The following is a 14,927-nucleotide window of genomic DNA, read 5'->3' as shown; positions in this document are numbered from 1 at the left end:
AAATAAGTTTTCTGAAGAAAGGATCATAAAATGTTAACAGGCCTCTGGGCCAGAAGATGATGTAAATCACCGAAACTTTTGCATATGATAAGTCTGCAGGAAGAAAGCCTGGCTTACTGCTGACTCTACCCCTTCCCCCATTATCCTCTATGCACAACTTAAGGTATAAAAACTACTTTGGAAAATAAAGTGCAGGCCTTGTTCACCGAAGCTTAGTCTCCCCATGTCATTCTTTCTCTCACCTTCTGGCTGAATTCTCATCTGGAGCATGGAGGCTCGTCAAGCCTACTAATTTTGCCTGGGCTTCTAAGATCTGACCGGGGAGGCCTTAGTGTCTTCTCTCCTTCGGGAGAACGGGAGGACGCCTGCAGCCTATGTAGGTGTTGCAAATTCCTTGTCTTGGAATTTTATTAGCTTTCCACGTAAACCAAGTTATTCAGCCTCTTGTCTCCACTGAATTTTCTCACTGAGCTATCCTTATTTAACCACTCTTTATATCTTTAATTCTATCGTATCCTGATCGCCAAAGCCGTCTCCCCTTCGAAACCCCTGAATTCTGCTGGGGCTGGACCCCGGTACATTATGAATTTTATATTGATTTTATATTGATATTGATTACATGCTGAAATAGTTTGAAATAGCAATTTGGGTTAAATAAAAACTTGCGTAAAAATATACTGAGTTAAAATTTTAAAAAATGATTTCAATTGTTTCATTTTGCTTTTTAATGTGGTTACTAGAAAGTTTGAAATTACATGCATGATTCACGTTTGTGGTTTGCAGTCTAGTTCTATCACAGCACTGATCTAGACCTTCTGTGTGTCTTCTGCTTCTGTTGTCTTATCTACAAAGCATGAGGCACTTGGTTGCTGTAAATCAAGGAGTTAGATATTTTTGGCCATGCAGAACCTTTGAAGCTGGATTGCAGTCTGTTTGAGGACTGGTTTGCCTGCAGTTGACCTTCACTCCTAGGGTGCAATCCTTTGGCATCTCTACCCAAAGAGCAGGAAACTTACCAGGGTCCCTACCTTTGGCAGGCCCTGGACTTCAGTATGTGTTTGCTCTACCCCATGAAGTTGTCCAAAGGCTGCATAAGCCACCAAGACAGAAATGTTGCTTCTAGGATTAAAAAACTGTGATGCCATTATTATATCAATACTGTTGCAATTTGAAAGCCGCCAAGATTAGGACTGTAAAACTACTCAGGAAACTCCAGAACCACACTGCAGGCATGCAGGCGATGGTTGGCATGAATGCATGCCATGTGCCACAAGCCCTGCTCTCAACACGGCAAGGCCAGTAACCAGAGCCCAGCAGCTCTGCTACTACTCCTGCAGAAGCACCAAATGTCTTCACAACTGGGCTTGCCAGCAGGAGCAGCAGAAACTTGACTTTTGTGCTCCGATTAGGTCAGGTTGGATTGAAAGTGAAAGTGATAGTGGGTTGCCATTCCCTTCTCCAGAGGATCTTTCCAACCCAGGGATCAAGCCCAGGTCTCCTGCACTTTACCATCTGAGCCACCAGGGAAGCCCCCATCTATGTAGACAATTTCTATAAAGGCAGAGAGATCAGTTGTGACTTCAAGCTTGGTTTCTGGAATCACACTGCCTGGTTTAAAACCTGTATTTTTGTGACCTGGAGTATTTCCCCATGCTCTCTCAAACTTCTAGTTCTCTGTCTGTAAAATAGGTATACTGATAGTACCTACTTTTTTTTTTTACTTTAAAACAATGTTGTGGAGGGACTTCTCTGGTGGTCCAGAGGTTGAGACTTTACCTTCCAATGCAGGAGGTGCAAGTTCAGTCCCTGGTTGGAAAGCTAAGATCCCATGTGCCTTGTGGCCAAAAATTCAAAATATAAAACAGAAACAATATTGTAACAAATTCAATAAGGACTTTAAAAATGGTCTGCATGAAAATAGAGCTTAAAAAATTGCTGTGGGGCTCAAATAAAATAAGGCCTTTAATAGACCTCACAATAAGTACTTAGAAAATTTTAACTGTTCATCATAGGGATGACAAAAGATCTAGTTGCTAACCCTCATTATATTGCCTTGGCAAGTCTCTTAAATTCTGAGTCCTGATTTCTTTGTTTTTCAGATGAGGGTCTTGTCTTACATGCTCTGTAAGGTGAGTTTCTGAGCTAAAAATCTCTAGATCCATGACCAGAGAAAGCGAAGCACTGAAAAAAGCTATTAGCCTACTAAGGAATTAGGTTGGAGAGTCTGGCATCTAGACATTCTATTTTTTAATTTCTTTTTTTCCACACAAAGTCTTATAATTTTAGTGCTAGATGCTAATTAAGAGAAATATGATGATGAAACTAATACCGGGAAGCATGTTTAAACAGGACTCCATGACTTCAATTGCTAAAATGAAGAAAAACACCAGAGGGCACTTGAGTTAAAGAGTGAGGTGAAACAATTCAGTTCAGTCGCTCAGTCGTGTCTGACTCTATGAGACCCATGGAATGCAGCACACCAGGCTTCCCTGTCCATCACCAACTCCTGGAGTTTACTCAGACTCATGTCCATTGAATCAGTGATGCCATCCAACCATCTCATCCTCTGTCGTCTCCTTCTCCTCCTGCCTTCAATCTTTCCCAGCATCAGGGTCTTTTCAAATGAGTCAGCTCTTTGCATCAGGTGGCCAAACTATTGGAGTTTCAGTCCTTCCAGTGAATATTCAGGACTGATTTCCTTCAGGACAGACTGGTTGGATCTCCTTGCCATCCAAGGGGCTCTCAAAAGTCTTCTCCAACACCACAGTTCAAAGGCATCAGTTCTTTGGCGCTCAGCTTTCTTTATAGTCCAACTCTCACATCCATACATGACCACTGAAAAAACCATAGCCTTGACTAGACGGCCCTTTGTTGGCAAAGTAATGTCTGTGCTTTTGAATATGCTATCTAGGTTGGTCATAATTTTTCTTCCAAGGAGCAAGCGTCCTTTAATTTCATGGCTGTAGTCACCATCTGCAGTGATTTTGGAGCCCCCGCAAAATAAAGTCCGTTACTGTTTCCACTGCTTCCCCCTCTATTTCCCATGAAGTGATGGGACCAGATGCCATGATCTTAGTTTTCTGAATGTTGAGTTCTAAACCAACTTTTTCTCTCTTGTCTTTCACTTTCATCAAGAGGTTCTTTAGTTCTTCACCTTCTGCCATAAGGATGGTGTCATCTGCATATCTCAGGTGGAACAAAGTTCAGGTAAACATTGGCAGTCTTTTTAGGAGGTGAAAAGAAAGTGAGAGCAAGAGGCCTGATGGTGAAAGTAGTAGGAGTTTAGTCTTTCATGAAAATCATGTGAAAAATGTTATTTAATTTCATTTTCAGCTTCCTGGACGTGTGTGACATGGGAGGATGGTTGTGTAGTTTTGTTGCCCTCATCTGGATTGTTGATACAAAGCTTAAAGGGTCCCATTAATAAGAACAAACAGCAAAGACAAAGTCTTCATCTTTTGCTGGGGATTCTTATGCCATGCCGGTGTCTCTAGATGTCTGGTACTTGGTGAACCAGCAAATGTACTTGTTTACAGTGTTTGTCAGCACTCCAGACCTTCCCATGACTCAGGGAGAGGAACCCAGGAGTAAACTACCCTGGTGGCAGTATATGCACGGTGCCTTCAGTCCCCAAGAAAACACAGGTTCAAAGGAAAGCATATTAGACTATAATAAACCTTAGTGATGGATACAGATGGATGCGTAATAACTGAAATATAATCCATTGAAATTATACTACCTAAATGAACCATTTCTAACTCTCACAGAAATGATGCTTTTTAAAAATTAGAAATACAAGCAAGTTCAGATTATGACTTCATGAATGTTCAGTTCACAGAGCTCATAGATAATCTTATTATGTCTGTTAATGTGACAAGGGTTTATATTCTGTCCTATAGTCTTTATTCCCCCCCTCCCCCCAGTTAACATCAGTTCAAGGCAACAATAAAAAAAGATCTTTATGCAAATGTCCTTTTATAATACAATAAACTGCCCTATGGTTCAGAAATAATGAAAAGCTGGGCAAATGAAACCTCTCATAGAAAACAAAAGATTGCCATTAATTGCTGCCTTCCGTCTTTATCAAGGCACTACATGATTAGAAACTTGGGAAGTCTCATTAGCTGTAAGTGTAGCTCTGACCTATGGAAATTCAAAAAACAGATACCTATACAGTACACTAGCTACTTCCATGAAAGGAAGGGCTTAAATTCAATTAAAAAAATATTTTTGGTAACCAGGAACTATCAAAAGAAGCATGGATGCTTTCCATTAGACCTTGACAGTAGATTTGCTTGAAAGTGAAAGTTGCTCAATCCTGTCCAACTCTTTGCGACCCCATGGACTATACAGTCCATGGAATTCTCCAGTCCAGAATACTGGAGTGGGTAGCCATTCCCTAGTGATTAATAAATGATGGGGTGGTGTGTAGCATTTGAGCTGATTTCTAGCTCTTGAGTGTTACTCTGTGCAACCTGAGATATGCTCATTGGTTCAGCCTGGAGCAATCCTCCTTCAGGGAACACTTGCGTTCTGGGCCAGGCTGGAGTGGGTGCAAGTTGAGGGTCTGTCCTCTTTTGGAGCTGGTATAAATGTAAAAAAGCATTATTTTTAAATTTACTTGTCAGTACTCATATCAAACCTGAGTGTGACTTCACACCTTATTTGAAATCCAGGTATAGAACTTTAAGGGCTTCCCTTTTGTCTCAGTAGTAAAGGATCCACCTGCTAATGCAGGAGACTTGGGTTCCATCCTTGCGTCAGAAAGATTCCCTGGAAAAGGAAATGGCAACCCACTCAACCTTCTTGCCTGGGAAATCCCATGGACAGAGGAGCTCGGTGGTCTATAGTCCATGGGGTTGTAAAAGAGTCAGACACAAGTTATCGACTAAACAACAACAACAATAGGACTTCAAAGTGGGAGATGGAAACTTAAGAGATAATTTTCTGTATCTCACACTGGGGTACATGAAACGGTTAGTACAATGCTGAATGACAACAGTTAAAAATCAGAGGATAAGTTTGTGCATCACCTTAGAGAATCCATGTGGTCAAAATTGTATGGTATAAGCATACTAATTTATGCTTTTTTAAAAGAAAGGTTTATGTATTTGACTGCGTTGGGTCTTAGCTGTGGCATGCAGGATCTTTCGTTGCAGTGCTTGGGTTTCTCTCTAGTTGTGGCACATGGGCTTAGTTATCCCATGACATGTGGATCTTAGTTCCTCTATCAGGGACTGAACCTATGTCCCCTGCATTGGAAGATCGATTGTTAACCACTGAATCACCAGGGAAGTCCCTAATTTATGTTTATATTAAAACAAATCCAAGTATTGTTGTTTTCAGGCACTAAGTTGTGTCCGACTCTTCGCAATCCCATGAATTGCAGTGTGCCAGGCTTCCCTGTCCTTCACTGTCTCCAGGAGTTTGCCCAAATTCATGTCCACTGAGTTGGCGATGCCATCTAGTATATTATGAAGTAAAATGCAGAACTGTATTGATGTTTTTTTCAGTGAAAACATGGAACTTCAGAGAATTTTTTCTCTTGCAGAAGGCTCCTTTGGGCTGGGCTTCTTGGTCTTTAGATAAGGAAGCAACTGCTTGCTCCTGTTCCACCACAAATGGTATTTTAGGGGAAACATCTGCAATTCTTGTTTAGCAATTTCATTTGACATCCAAGAAAACCAAAACACAAAGAGAAAACTTGTCATCTATGAGTGTGATTTGAGCTTTATATACCTTCCTTCTTTAACCTCAAATATTGCTTTCCATTCCCAAACCCAAGTAGAAAATTCAGGGAAAGCATGATTTAGTAATACTGAAGAACACAGGGCTGTCCATAAACTTAGTCCTTGTTCTGCCTGTGTAACTTGAACAAGGGAATTCAGTATCCCAGTCCCTCGGCAAAGAAGAAATGCATTTTAAAATAAAGAAATAAAAAATCCATTGTACTTGCCTTGTGTGGCTGTTGGACAGATCAAATCAGGCAGCATATGTGAAGTTTGAAATGCTGTAAAAAGAGATAGAATCCACTTTTTGACAAATGGTGCTGAGAAAACTGGATATCCATATGCAAAAGAATAAAGCTGGACTCCACACCATATACAAAAATTAACTCAAAAGTGAATCAAAGACCTAAATGTAGACCTGAAATGATAAAACTCTTAGAGTAAAACAGGATAAATGCTTCATCACTAATCACTGAGGGAAATGAAAATCATGACTTTGGACTTGAAATAATTTTTTTGGCTATGACATAGGAGGCAAAGTTATGAAAAGAAAAAAATAGACAACTTGGACTTCATGAAGAATTAAAAAAAATAGTATGTCAAAAGACAGTATCCAGAGTAAAAAGGCAACCCACAAGATGGGAGGAAATATTGCACATCATATATCTGATAAGGGATTAGTATCCAGAATATATAAAGAACTCCTACAACTCAACAACAAAAAGACAAACAACTTGATTCAAAAATGGGCAAAAGACTTGAATAGATTATTCTCCAAAGAAGATATACAAATGGCCAATAAGCCCAGGAAAAGATGCTCAACATCACTAATCATTGAGGGAAATGCAAATCAAAAGCACAGTGAGTTACCACCTCACTCATTAGAATGACTCCAAGTGTTGGTGGGAATATAAAATGGTAGAGCCACTGTGGAAAACAGCATGGTAGTTCCTCACAAAAAAAAAAAAGAGTTATATATGATTCAGCAACTCCACTTCTGGGTATGTAACCCAAAGAAATGAAAGCAGGGTCTTGAAGAGTTATTTGTACATCGTGTTCATAGCAGTGTTATTCCACAATAGCGAAAACATGGAAGCAACCTGTGTCTATCAAAAGATGAAAGGATAAGCAAATAAGTTGTGTACATTCAGCCCTTTAAAAAGGTAAACTTTGCAACGTGCTATAAAATGCATGAACCTTGAGGACATTACGCTAAATGAAATAAGACAGTCACAAGCATACCCACACACACTCACAGTACCGTATGATCCCACTTTGTTGTTGTTCAGAGGCTCAGTCATGTCCTACTCTTTGTGACCCCATGGACTGCAGCACAACAGGCTTCCCTGTCCTTCACCATCTCCTAGAGCTTTCTCAAACTCATGTCCACTGAGTCAGTGATGCCATCCAACCATCTCATCCTCTCTCATCCCCTTCTCATCCTGCCTTCAATCTTTCCCAGCAACGTGGTCTTTTCCAATGAGTCAGCTCTTAGCAGCAGGTGGCCAAAGTATTGATTCCACTTAAGTGAGGAAACTTGGAGTAGTCAAAATTATAAAGACAGCAAGTGTAATGATGGGACTTCCCTGGTGGTCTGGTGGTTAAGAATCTGCCTGCCAGTGCAGGGAGACACAGTTTCGATCCCTGGTCTAGCAAGATCTCACATGCTGTGGAACAGCTGAGCCTGCGCACCACAGCTACTGAGCCTGTGCTCCGCAACAAGCGGAGCCACCTCAGTGAGAACCCCGAGCACCGAAACCAGAGAGCTGCTCTCGGTTGCCGCAACTGGAGAAAGCCCGCAAACAGCAACGAACACCTAGTACAGCGAAAACAGAAAGTAAATTAAAATAGATCCACTGAGAAAGTATAATGGTGGTTTCCAGGAGCTGGAGGAGCAGAGAATGGGGGAGTTATTGATTAATAAGTACAGAATTTCAGTTTTACAAGATAAATATTAATGTGGATGGATGGTACAACAATATGAATGTATTTAGTACCACTGAACTGTGCTCTTACAAATTAAGATGGTAAATTTTATGTATATTTTACTCAATTAAAAAAGAGAGAGATAGAACCCAAAGACTAGAGTCCACCCCTTGAAGCTACTTCAATAAGGGTTGAAAGTGGGCTTCTCATGAGCAGTTCTAATTTCAGGCTTGTGTTCTTGACTGCTGTTTTGTCTGCAGGTTCTGTGGTTCGTGACTCATCAGGTTGCCCCAATGCCAAGTTTTGTTTGTTTTGTTCCTTGGTTATGGACTTTTTCCTAATCCTGGTCCGTGGAAACTAGAAATTCATACCCAGGCCCCTAGTAGGAGTCAGAGCAAGAAGGAACCTCCACCAACACCTTCCCTCCCCACAACTGCTGGGAACCCGGATCTGCTGGGTGTGGGGTGTTGTCAAGCCCTGGGCTCAGCCTTGCTACCTAATCCTCTCAAAAACGCCATTAGGCGTTTTTAGATTGGGCTGCGCCGTCTCTCATTTTATAGATACAGACGCTGAAGGCACAGAAGTTAAGTGTTTTATTTATGTGTTCTGTCTGCCATGCCTCCCCTGACTCTTGGCTGGTGAACTCTTCCTGCCCCCTCCTTACCTCCCAGCTCCCTGTCGCCTCCCCCAGGGCCCCCCAGTTTGGGGTCCCCTCCCGAATGCTCCTGTGAAGTGGTTTCTCACTTTCCACCCCAGTGTTTGCCTCCGCCTCCAGAGATGGATTGAGAGATCAGGAGCTGCGCGCGTGTGACGTGCGGGCTCCGCAAGTACATGAGGGAACGGGCGCATGAATGAATAAATAACGTTTTAAGATACCAGGTCCCCAGATGAGAAGTCCACTCTGGCTTATGAGTCCCTGGAACTTCTTACCCAGTCTCCCTCTTCACAGCTATTAATATGAACAGCCTTGGCCCCATCCCAGCTGGTAAGAGTTCAAATATCACTGAGACAATATATAGAAACTTGTTTAGACCATTCTGGCTCTAGCCCAACCAACCCTTTTGAGGTTGTAGCTGAGCCTTATAGCTCCATGATGGAGCAGGGTCTTGTGAAGAAACATACAACTTGTGTAGGAACAGGTCAGTTAAAACAGCTGGTCTGTTGGCAATTGTTTTCAGCCTTCCCACAACTCATTTCATACTAATTAATTCTCTGGGCTTTTTTTTATTGTTGTTCAGTTGCCAGTGTCTGATTCTTCATGACCCCATGGACTGCAGCATGCCAGGCTTCCCTGTGCTTCACCACCTCATGGAGTCTGCCCAAGTTCATGTCCACTGAATCAGTGATGCCATCCAACCATCTCATCCTCTGTCACCCTCTTCTTCTTCTGCCTTCAATCTTTCCCAGCATCTTTCCCAGGGTCTTTTCCAATGAGTCAGTTTTTGCATCAGGTGGCCAAAGTATTGAAGCTTCAGCTTCAGCATCAGTCCTTCCAATGAATATTCAGGACTGATTTCCTTTAGGATGGACTGGTTTGATCTCCTTGCTGTCCAAAGGACTCTCAAGAGTCTCCTCCAGCACTACAGTTCAAAAACATCAAGGAGCGATGGGCTTCTTCTGACCTCAAATTTGGACCATTCTACTAGAAGGTGTTATTTATCACCTGTGTCATGACTGCCCCTCTGTCAGGACAAGAGGCTGATGATCTTCAGTGCTCAGCCTTCTTTATTGTCCAGCTCTCACCTCTGTACATGACTACTGGAAAGACCATAGCTTTGATTAGATGAACCTTTGTCAGCGAAGTGATGCCTTTGCTTTTTAACACACTGTCTAGTTTTGTCGTAGAGAGATGGCAAATATTCTGCAGGTCATTCTGGTCTCAGAGAAGATATTGATGGCCCTCAAGAGTTCTCTCCTCGTGGGGGATGAAGTAACTGTGACTGGAAGTGCACCTCCTTTAGAAGGCTGATTAGCACCCTTATACACAGAGCTTGGTTCTCAGGGTCCACTGGGGCAGTAACATCAGCCCTCACTCTCACCCTCTGCAGTCACCTGGGGAGAGAAGAGCACAGCTGTGTCTCTGAGACCTTACCTGATAGCAGCGATCGGGAGGGGAGGTGCTGGGGAAGACAGTCACTTGAATGCTTGTGAGCTATGGGCTCCTTCTGACCTCAGACTTGGACCATTCTACTAGAAGGTGTAATTTATCACCTGTGTCATGACCGCACCTCTGTCAGGACAAAAGGCTTATGATCTGACAGCTATGGGACTGGGATGCAAGGTCACCTCAGTCTTCTAGAAGGTCATACAAAGCCATTTCCAAGTAGTCCCTGAAGAGCTTGCTCATGGCATCTCTTTGATTTGGTTGGAATATGGTGTGTTGATGTTTGTCCTTCCTAAGTGACCACTGTCCACTCCCCAAAGCAGAATGGGATCACAGACTGGTTCATTCATCTTACTTACTGGCTTTTGCTATGTGCCAGGCTCTGTGGTCAGGATATTATTGACATACGTCACGATCTTTAACACATACAGTTAAGTGGGGCCCCTAATCCCAGATCTCTGTGATTACAGATGTAACAAGAAAGGGAAACATGGGGGGAGGGAAATGGTGGTAAACATAGCTTCCTTAGAGAAGCCTGCTCTGATTTCCCCCAGCATGGTTGAATCTCCGTTACAAGCCTCTACATCACCTTTGTACTAGACATGGACTCCATGGGTAGGGACTGTGTCTGTCTCACTCAGCAACGTATTTCCAGCACTCAACACAGTGGTGAGCACAACATAGGTGCTTAATGTATGCTTGTTGAATGAATGAACAGTCATGGAAGGCTTTACAGAGGTGGTGGCACTGAGGTGGGTCTTGACAAATCAGGAGGGTTTACCAGGGAAGAAGTGAATGGATAATTTTGTAAAACAAACATATGTTATTAAATTTATGACCCTCCTCACTAGCACACGGAAAATCCCTGATGTTTACAAGTAGTTTTGATGGCAGAATGAAGCCTAGGCAGGCTAGGGGTGAGAAAAGTATTTGCGATCCTTCCTTTCAACACACTTGGAAAACCAATCTCCTAATGAGAATGAGGCTTGGTGGACAGGGAGTCCCTGGGATAGAAGAGCCCCAGCCGCCACCCCCTTCTCTCTGCCCCAGTAAATAGTTGGGATTTCGAAGAAATATGAGAAAGACTGCTCTTCCTTTGGTTAGTATTTCTTACTTTACCTTCCTCTACTTTCTGATTGGGATGAATTTATGGGCACTTAACAGCTGGTCTAAGTTAGGAATCACGACTCATTCAACAAACATTTAGTGAACATCCTTGGCATTGAAGATGCTGTATGGGAGCCGCGGCAGAAAGTACAGGATGTACGAACCACAGGCTCTGTCTTCATGGAGCTTATTTTTCGTAAATAAATAACACGGATAACATCAACAACTAGAGTGCAGTCAGAACCTTGTTGGAATCACATCGGAAGGGCAGAAATGCTGCATAGGGGAGGGAGACCTGGAGTGGAAATTGGAGGGTAAGAGATGTGATGGGGCAGGGGTTCTGGTGGGAGTGAAGACACGAAACCGGGTGGCACAAAGGGTCTGGGGAAGAGCTTGTAACAGCTGCACCAGGAAAGTGATGGATGGTGAAGTTGGAAAAGGATATCAGTGCCATACGTGCGTGCATGCGTGCTCTGTTGCTTCAGGCATGTCTGACTCTTTGCGACCCTGTGGACTGTAGCCCTCCAGGCTCCTCTGTCCATGGGATTCTCCAGGCAAGAATACTGGAGTGGGTTGCCACGCCCTCCTCCAGGGGATCTTTCCAACATACGTCTCCTGCACTGGGAGGCGGGTTCTTTACCACTAGCACCTGGAACCCCAACCTTGGAGAACACCGAAAAGCAGATCTAAAAGTTTCCAAAGGTGAAATATCTTCCATAGGCGGCCCTCTAGGAAGTGGTAGGGCAGGGATTTAAGCTGGTGCTTGATCAGACTCCAAAAGCATGTGTAAATGCATATATATTAATACCTGTGTATACTGAGGCAAGGGGCTTCCCTGAGCGCTCAGCGGTAAAGAATCTGCCTGCAGTGCAGGAAACTCAGGTTTGATCCTTGGGTCTTGAAGATCCCCTGGAGAAGGGAATGGCTACCTACTCCAGTATTCTTGCCTGGGAAATCCCGTGGACAGAGGAGCCTGTGGGCAATAGTCCATGGGGCTGCAAAGAATCACACACAACTAGTGACTAAACAAGAACACTCTGAGGCATGCATTAAACTGCTTAACTAAGAATTTTTGAATTAGGAGGAAACTGGCAGAATTTTCAGGAACTCTCAATGTCAGCTAGATTTATGAAGTAAAATTTTCCTTAGGTCTGAGCAGAGGAGGGTCTTGGGTTTTTCTCATGTAGCAGCAGCACAAGAAATTTAAGTGAAAAACATTGCAGAGCCAACTCTTGATTTGCTTGCACAGTTTAAAGTTCAGATTTATTATCATTATTATTATTATTTTAGTGGGCATTGGGAGAGGGAAAGGAATGGAATAGTTTGCTCTCTGTAGGAGTGAGGGAGGAACAGGGAAGAAAGGGCCTCCTATCCCAGGGTCCTGTGTGCTTGTTGAGCTACTTTATGGGCATCCTGGATTAGACCCCTGATGAGAACTAGCTGGGACTGAATTCCCATTGGTAGAATTGTCTCTGATAGAAAACAAGTTCTAGGCTCTAAAATGACGTGCAAATGGACCTTGGAATGGAACCTGTTTGTAAGTGGAGGTTATAATAAGAATGATTTTGGATTCAAATAAAAATTTTATGTTTTAATTTATTTAAAAATTTTTATTTTAACTGGAGGCTAATTACTTTACAATATTGTAGTGATTTTTGTCATACATTGACACGAATCAGCCATGGGTGGACATGTGTTCCCCATCCTGAACCCCTCTCCCACCTCCCTCCCCATCCCATCCCTCTGAGTCATCCCAGTGCACCAGCCCTGAGCACCCTGTCTCATGCATCGGACCTGGACTGGCAATCTGTTTCACATATAATAATATACATGTTTCAATGCTATTCTCTCAAATCATCCTACCCTCGCCTTCTCCCACAGAGTCCAAAAGACTGTCTATACACCTGTGTCTCTTTTGCTGTCTTGCATATAGGGTCATTGTTACCATCTTTCTAAATTCCATATATATGTGCTAGTATACTGTACTGGATTCAAATAAAAATTTTAAATCTTGATGAGATATTTATAAACAAAAATTAAGATTGGCAAGAATATTCAATAAATGAGTATGTCTGATGATGAAAAGGTGGTGACTTAACGGGTTGAGAGGAAGGATAAATCACTGCAAATTTCTAGCTCCAAAACAAGTTAGATGAAAACCTGTCACCACCTGAAGTGGCTCTCTTCCTGCTGAATGTTTTCTGATGTTCTTTATATTAGGTAAGCTTCGTTTGTCCTGATATAGTACCTCTTATGTACTTCGCCTTCCATGTAGCCAGTTGTGTGGTAACAGATTAATTCCTGCTCTATTCAGGTGGGGCAGTGGAAGAGCCCCAGTGTCAGCAGAGGTGTGTTGGTTCCTTTTCTGTCTTGGTCACTATTGCTGGGGGACCTTGGACACGTCACTAGACCTTTAGAAGTCAAGTTTGCTCATCTGGATATGAAATAAGGGGATGGAGCAAGGCTTCTTCATGCTCTGAAGTTTGATCCCACGTATAAAGCTAAGTTTTATAGTAAAGCTTCTCTGAAGATGATTTATCGTTCAGTGAGTGATTTTTTTCATCTCTATATTGTCATCAGAAATAGGTCATTTTTTAAAAATTTTATTTATTTTAATTGGGGGATTATTGCTTTACAATATTGTGTTGGTCTCTGCCATACATCAATAAGTCATTGTTGATTTTTAAAGTCTGGGGTTTGAAAAGATTTATACTGTTCAAAATTGTTTTTAAAAAGTCACTTGAATGGCAGTGGCTGTTCAGTAACACTTGTAATTTTCTGTTTTCTTTGTGTTTCCTTTCTGATATGCAAATGGCCATTTCTTTGATTTCCAGTGGAAAATACAAGAGGAAATGTAAGCACGAACACTGCATCTTGGAATTAAGAAATACGGAGGAGTATCTTAATTACTATTTTTTTAAATTTCAAAGTGAAGGCTTCTGAGGAAGAAAAATGGACTAGACTATCTCAAGAAGGGAGGAAATATTTTATACCACTACAGTATGTGTTTAGAAATAACTATGTTGTTTCTCCTTGTCAAATTTGAGCTGCCATTCATTTTTATCAAACTACTTTCCATCTTCAGAAAGAAACAAACCTTGATATTGTGAGTTTTTAAGTTTACTTTTGTGCCTTTTTAAAAAAAAAAGTGAACATTTTTACTTCATTCCAGGCAGGAGAGGGGAGCATAAATGCACTCTTCTTACAGGGTGACCCCTCTGTTTGTGTGCAAATGGATGAGAATGTATAGGTGGTCATCTGGGACTAAGTGAAATTTCTCTTATGATGTGTTAGCTGTGTTAACTATCCACAATGAGAACCTGGATGATATATCCAGAGCAAAAGGAAAAAAAAAATACCAAAAGCATACACTTTTTTAGAGTTTAGTCATCAGAACAAGCCATTGAGACTTCCATGGAGAGAGTGAATCTAGTTGAAGGAGGCAAGATTCTGCTCCAGCACCACCTTTTGTAGGGAGAGCGCATAGCCGAGGGAATTTGTACCAGATCTGCCTTTGAACGGGGCCTAGGAGAGTGAGGTGGAAGCTTCAAAGCCTTTCTCCTTTCCATCTTTCCTCCCACAGCCATCTCTCCCTCAGAAAGCTAGACTCCTGTTTGGGCAGCTCTCTCCATGGTCCCAGGTGGTGCTGGTGTTGCAGGTTGGCCAGGAAACATCGTTCGCACCATTTCTTAGGTGAGGACATAGACATGGAAAGATGAACTGGTGGGCCCGAAGACACATGGGTTAGTAAAGGACCTTGGATTTGAACCCAAATCACTTAAAGTCCAGGGTGAAGCTCTCTCTGCATGCCTGGTTACTTCTGAAGGAGAGTCTCAGAATATAGCCTGCACTGGTTTGCTGCACTTCCATTATTAAACTTCCAACAGAGTATTAACATCTTTTGTGACCTGGTAGTTTAGAACCATTCAGAGACTATGAAAATCTTACTTTTTTGGCCACAGGAAAAAAAAAAAAAACTCATTCTAGAAAAGAGTGGGTGACATGTCAAGATGTGTCAACCAATTGGTGCTTCTCAGAGGTTGGCCAGCGGCTGGGACGGT

Source organism: Bos taurus, chromosome 9 (genome assembly GCF_002263795.3).
Source record: "Bos taurus isolate L1 Dominette 01449 registration number 42190680 breed Hereford chromosome 9, ARS-UCD2.0, whole genome shotgun sequence".
NCBI lineage: Eukaryota > Metazoa > Chordata > Mammalia > Artiodactyla > Bovidae > Bos > Bos taurus.
This window is presented reverse-complemented; position numbering follows the sequence as displayed.